Source organism: Hakea prostrata, chromosome 1 (assembly GCF_041222555.1).
Source record: "Hakea prostrata isolate BN-2017 chromosome 1, UWA_Hpros_2, whole genome shotgun sequence".
NCBI lineage: Eukaryota > Viridiplantae > Streptophyta > Magnoliopsida > Proteales > Proteaceae > Hakea > Hakea prostrata.
Window position 1 is genome coordinate 50,821,952 of NC_142600.1, and position 5,873 is coordinate 50,827,824.

The 5,873-nt window shown below is 39.7% G+C and overlaps 1 long non-coding RNA gene across 1 annotated transcript; it reads right to left on the reverse strand.

The window, feature by feature from the left end:
- Positions 1 to 911: 911 nt before the first annotated feature.
- On the reverse strand, positions 912 to 3,867 carry LOC149029105 (uncharacterized). Its single transcript, XR_016170780.1, has 3 exons — positions 3,332 to 3,867; positions 2,481 to 2,544; positions 912 to 1,291 (listed from the first exon to the last, which is right to left on the reverse strand). It is a non-coding gene; the product is annotated as an uncharacterized LOC149029105 (long non-coding RNA).
- Between the last annotated feature and the right edge of the window lie 2,006 nt (positions 3,868 to 5,873).

The following is a 5,873-nucleotide window of genomic DNA, read 5'->3' on the forward strand; positions in this document are numbered from 1 at the left end:
GATACTAAGAAATACGAAGTTCACTTAAATAGAAAGCGAAAAACCCTAAACAAAGGATTTTCTCGGATCTCTGGCTCTGTTGGTTGATTGGTTGGTCGATTGGCCCAATCAACCACCTAGTCGACCAAGCCAGTCAGCAACTCCAAACACAGGGAATTGATGGCCCAACTCAAGTCCAAACCTAATGAGCTTCTCCCAATACAACATATGGCTTACCTAGTATAAAGAAATGCCTTCGAATCATGTCTAACTATACTTCAAGTTCAACAACTAGACTCATCTTCAACAAGCTGCAGTTTCCTTTCTAGTTCTGAACAAGCCTCCAAGTATGGAACATCATCATCAACTTCCATGGGTTCTGGGTCAAACACCATGTCTTCCATTGAGATGGCCCATAGTTGGCTTCTTCCTTTACTTTGGGTCTTCGGACCTACAAACAACAGGGTTTTCGGGTCAAGGTTAGGGTTAGGATAGGGCTGGATTTCACATTCCCCCCTTTAAAAGAAATTTCATCCTCGAAATTGAAAGTGTACCTGTACTTCTAAAAAGATGAGGAAACTTCTCCTTCATGTCTTCTTCCTTCTCCCAAGAAGGTTCTTCCGGGGTATGGTTCTTCCACCGAATCTTCACCAAAGGAATGATACGATTCCGCAATTGTTTGTTCTTCTTATCTAGGATTTCGGCTGGCTTTTCATCATAGGTATGATCAGCACTAAGTCTTTCGGGTGCTTGCTGTAGTATGTGTCACATCCACCCGGGGTACCCTATCTTGGGTTACCCTGGGAAGTGATCCACAACCCAAAAGATCAAGTTTAGGAACGATCATATCCACTTAGCATAATAATATAATAAAAAAGCAATAACAAATCTTTGTATTCAAATAATTTAATAATACAAGTCAAGAAAGGATCTCAGAAGGATCATAAAAGAACATCAGAGTGCGGAAATGATACCAATAGAATAAATAGTCAAAATGTGGAATGAGGCGGAAATCCACTCTACAACAACAACGGAAGGTAGATCGAAATAAAGTAAAGGTTACAACCGGACCTCAAAAGAAATGAAAGAAAAAGGTAAGCAACTAAATTACAGTTTCTTCTAACTTATACAATATTTCCTCAAAACATAATCATATGAAACTAGACAAGGATGAATCTGCTCCTGACAAATATCAGTCTCGTACTGATAGTCTTCACCAATGTAATCACCAAATCAGTAGTGTAAGAGTCATCAATTTGGTCTTTATAGTGTTGACCATCATAATCAATAGTAGTAATACCTGCAGAAAAGTCTAACAAAAGATGTTGCAAAAAGGAGTGAGTTCAAAAGAACTCAGCAAGGCAGTTATTCCATAATAACACAGATACATGATACAAAGCATAGCATGATGCAATATGATATGAAACACATGATGCAATTATGATTCTAACTCTATATATGCTAGTCTCTATGGTAGACATGCTTTAAGTCATAGCACCATACTTCTTTGGGTAGGTCCGCTCACACTGTCAACCATTTAAGATATCTTGGGTTCCCTCAACCATTTAAGATATCTTGGGCAGCCGGTTGGTAATGTCCTGCATCCCTCTCGGACATTCCTTGGCTGGGGATTTGGTCACCACTCTCTCACATCACCATTTGGTATAAGTATTGCTGCATGTCACGGTAAAGCCTAGCCCAATGCAAGTCATCTACTCAGTCGTATCAAGTCAGATCCGGATACTTCCATTCCTCCTCAACCATTTAAGATATCTTGGATCCTTTTCGGTATCCTTCACACTAGAGTCAGCGTATTCCCTCTCAGACTACGGACTCATCAACCCTATTGGTCATCCACAAATAGTAGACGGGAAGCTCTCACGTCCCCTCACGGATCATTTCACCGGTCTTGAGTGCCTGTGAGCCCAAGTCTAGCCATTTGCAACCCTACCAATAAATGGCTCCCACAATGTGGTTCATGACCTCTCACGGATCATTTCACCGGTCTTGAGTGCCCACAAATCCCCACTGCTACCACGAGTCGTTCGGTCTCAATACCCTTCCGATTCGGGTCTGACACGACAAGGACATCTTAGCCACACCACTAGACAGTCCTATGTATGTCATCCAATAATCTAGGAAAGTGTCGATGGGCATCTTCGGAAAACATCCCATACTATTCCCTCCGATGTCCAAGGATAGAAGTGTCAATAGGACACTCCCCAATCCCAAATTATACCTAAGCAAGCACATGCTCATTTCCATCATACCATATATTGATGATACATCATCATATTGAGAAATACGTCATAACATCACATGATCAAGTGTATAAGTAAATGACAAGTATAAATAGAGTAATTAAGAATGGTGCTACTGTCATAAGGTAACTACAGAAGTCATATGATGTCTAGAATCAACTAATAAGTTAAGCCTACTAAGTTGCCAATATCAGTGTAATATTCACATAGTCTATGTCATATGGGTATAACCGTCCTTACCTTAAGTCGCGATGATGATAATCCAATAATCTCAAAAGAATGATCCAAAGATGGTATTAAGACCCTAGACAAACATAAACGAAAGATTAGAAAAGAAACCGATAAATCGGAGGTCGAACGGGTCAAATCGGACAAGAATACAGTTCAACACCTGCTTGGTTGATGGTCTTGGTTGATGGTCTTGGTTGATGGTCTTGGTTGCTGGTCTTGGTTGCTGGTCTTGGTTGATGGTCTTGGTTGCTAGTCTTGGTTGATGTTCTTGGTTGATGGTCTTGGTTGATGGTCTTGGTTGATGGTGTCGACCAAGAGGATCGACCAAGACAGTCTCGGGGCTGCATAGTGGATTTTGGGGTTTTTGGTCTGAAATCGGTCTTCCGGGGCTCGAATCGATCCTAAACTTGGAGGGGATGCTAGGAACAGTAGCAAGAGACTACATAGAAAGAATTAACATGATCCAATGGTCAAATTGAAAACCCCTAATTTGAAACCCTAGGTTCAACTTGCAAGACCCATGTTCTTCAATGAAATCAATTGCAATTGCAAGAGAACTTAGGAATTCAATTAAGGGAATGATGGGCAGTAGATTAGAGATACATACTAACATATAATCAACCCTATTTAAAGAATCAGATTAGGCAAAGGATTCATGTTGTCATGAAGAAAATCATAATAAGGAAGCAAGAACATTATGTATAATAATCATAGCATGAATATGATACGAAGGGGTTTATTCAAAACAAAAGAGGTTGTAGAAGAGGTGGTTGCAACGTTGCAGCACCTTCTTCCTAACCTCAGTAGCAAGAGTAAGAGTAATTAGGAGTAGATTAGAGAAGGGGGAAGAGATTTCATACCTTGAGGATGAGTTTGGAGAGGAAAAATCAAGAATCTTGGGAATTGACCCCTGAATGAAAGTTGTAGGGTTGCCGCAGACATTGAGAGAGGTAGTGATGCTGTCCAAAATCTTGGTTTCTTTAAGAATCCCATTGGGATTTCTAGGGTTGATGATAATCATGGCAACAGATGGTAACAACAGCTTTGACAGCATCAAGATCGATTTCCCAACCCCTGTCTGAAAGAAGATCATAGTGTCGGGATTCGAGATGTTTGGAAGGAGCAATAGCTTCATAGGAAGGGAACCCAGGTCGTGGAAGCAAGATATTGGCACCAGGCTTATACACCACCGACATAATCACCTCAATGGCTTGTTTGCAACCGTTTGTGAGGTTCACATCATCTGGATCGAGACAGCTTGCATAGAAGATTACTTGACAAGTATTCGAGCTCCTCGTGAGGTGCTACCATTGTAAAACTGTTTTTATACTTGCTTTGCTTTCCCTTCTTGAAGAGACAAAAGCAGGAGAAGAATGAGCAAGGGGACGAAGTAGAGACAGAGAGCAGAATAGAGATAGGAGTTAACTTCTTCGTTTTTTTCTATTTTTGAATTCTATTGGATTTCTATGGCTCAACCATTTCATTAGATTAAATCTCAGCCCTTTATCTCTAAAAACCCACTAACTCTCTCCTCTTCTACGCACAACCATTCTCCACTTACTTCTATCTCACTCTCTTCCTTACACTAAGCCTTCCTCTCCCACTTACTCTCTTTCTTTTCATAAACTACTTCTCCACTCACCTCTTACTCTCTTTCTTTTCATAAATGATAAGCATGCATTTACCATTATTTATTTGATTTAATTCCCGATACTTATTTAATTAAAGAGAGCTAATTGAGTATTTTTGTGTATTTTTCAGGAATAATGAGATTTTGGATATTAGAGATAATATGGAGTAAAGTTGGCAAATATATTAGATATTGGTGGATTTTAAATCATAGCATTCAATCTTGCTGCTCAAGAAATCATGGCATTCAATCTTGCTGCTCAAGAAATCATGAAAAGTGAGATCTTAGCCAAATTGGAAATAGGTGGAGGTCTAAGGAACAAAATTGGTAATAAATCTGAAAATAGGGTAAACAGACCTACCTTCAGTATTTTGGGCATATCTCTCTCGTATGAGCTTGGATTTCGATGATTCAAGATGTTATGGAACGATATTGAAAATATCTACAACTTTCCATTTTTGAGTTTTTCCAAATTTCAAAAGAATAAAGGTCAAATCGATGGGTAAAGAGAGGGGATTCATTGTGTGCGGGAGACATAAAAGAGAAGCCAACCACAGAAAGGAAGACGACGAATGCGGCCCTGATCTCTCTCATTGCTGAAGAAGAAGACCACATCTCTCTCTCTCTCCCCCTATGTTTCATCTTTATTTTTCTTATGAACTTTGTGATAATGAGTAGTTAGTTCCTTTTCTTTGGGATGTAGATGAACCATGCTTATTTTATTAATTTGATTGTTCTATCTCTTCTAGTTGATTGTGTTTGAGTTTGGCCAAAGATGTTCTATAGCTCAGCGAACTAAGCGTGTCAAGCTTCCGCAAAGGACGATAGTCTTGCGAAGATAGGGCATACCTAGGAAGACCATCCCTAATTTGCTTTGAAGTGTAGAGTTATATCGGTTAAAGAAAAGCATTGGGGATTCGAAATCCCAAAGATCTTCACATATTCATAGTTTAAGTTTTTGCATTAATTAATAGATTTAGTTTAAATTTAGTTTTGTTGAATTCAATCTTAGTAACTTAGCCTTTTAGTTCCCCATAGTTCGACCCCGTACTTTCTGCTTGCTAGATAGTATAGGATTTTATTTTTGATTGGTTAGCGACACGATCAATAAACTACTTCTCCACTTACTTCTTACTCTCTTTCTTTTCATAAACTACTTCTCCACTCACTTCTACCACTCACTTCCCTATTCTACGTACAACCCATTTCCCATTTTTGTTTAAATCTCAGCCCTTCATCTCTAACAACCCATTTCCCCCCTTTTTTTATTTTTATATAAAGATCCACCACTACAATGCTTAATAAAACAACACTCACTAACTCTCTCCCACTAGCAAATGGGTCCACATCAAAAACTTCAATTGGATGGCTCACAGTTGTCGCCGAATCGAGGCCCGGGTCTTTGAACTACAGTCAATCAGGGTTTCCGGGTCAAGGTCAGGCTTAGGCTGGGGCTGGGTTTTGACTATACTTGATAAGTTAGATTCACAAGTGCTCCGGTTTTGACTATACCTGATAGTTCCGGTGGGCTAACAGTCTACACTGATGCTTCCAAGATCGGTTTGGGTTGCGTGTTGATGCAACATGGTAAGGTATTGGCATATGCTTTTCGGCAATTGAAGAATTATGAGTGGAACTACCCCACTCATGATTTAGAGCTTGCTGCCGTTGTCTTTGCTTTGAAGATTTGGAGACATTACCTGTACGGTGAGAAGATCGCTATCTTCACAGATCATAAGAGTTTGAAATACTTCTTCACCCAGCAGGAGCTG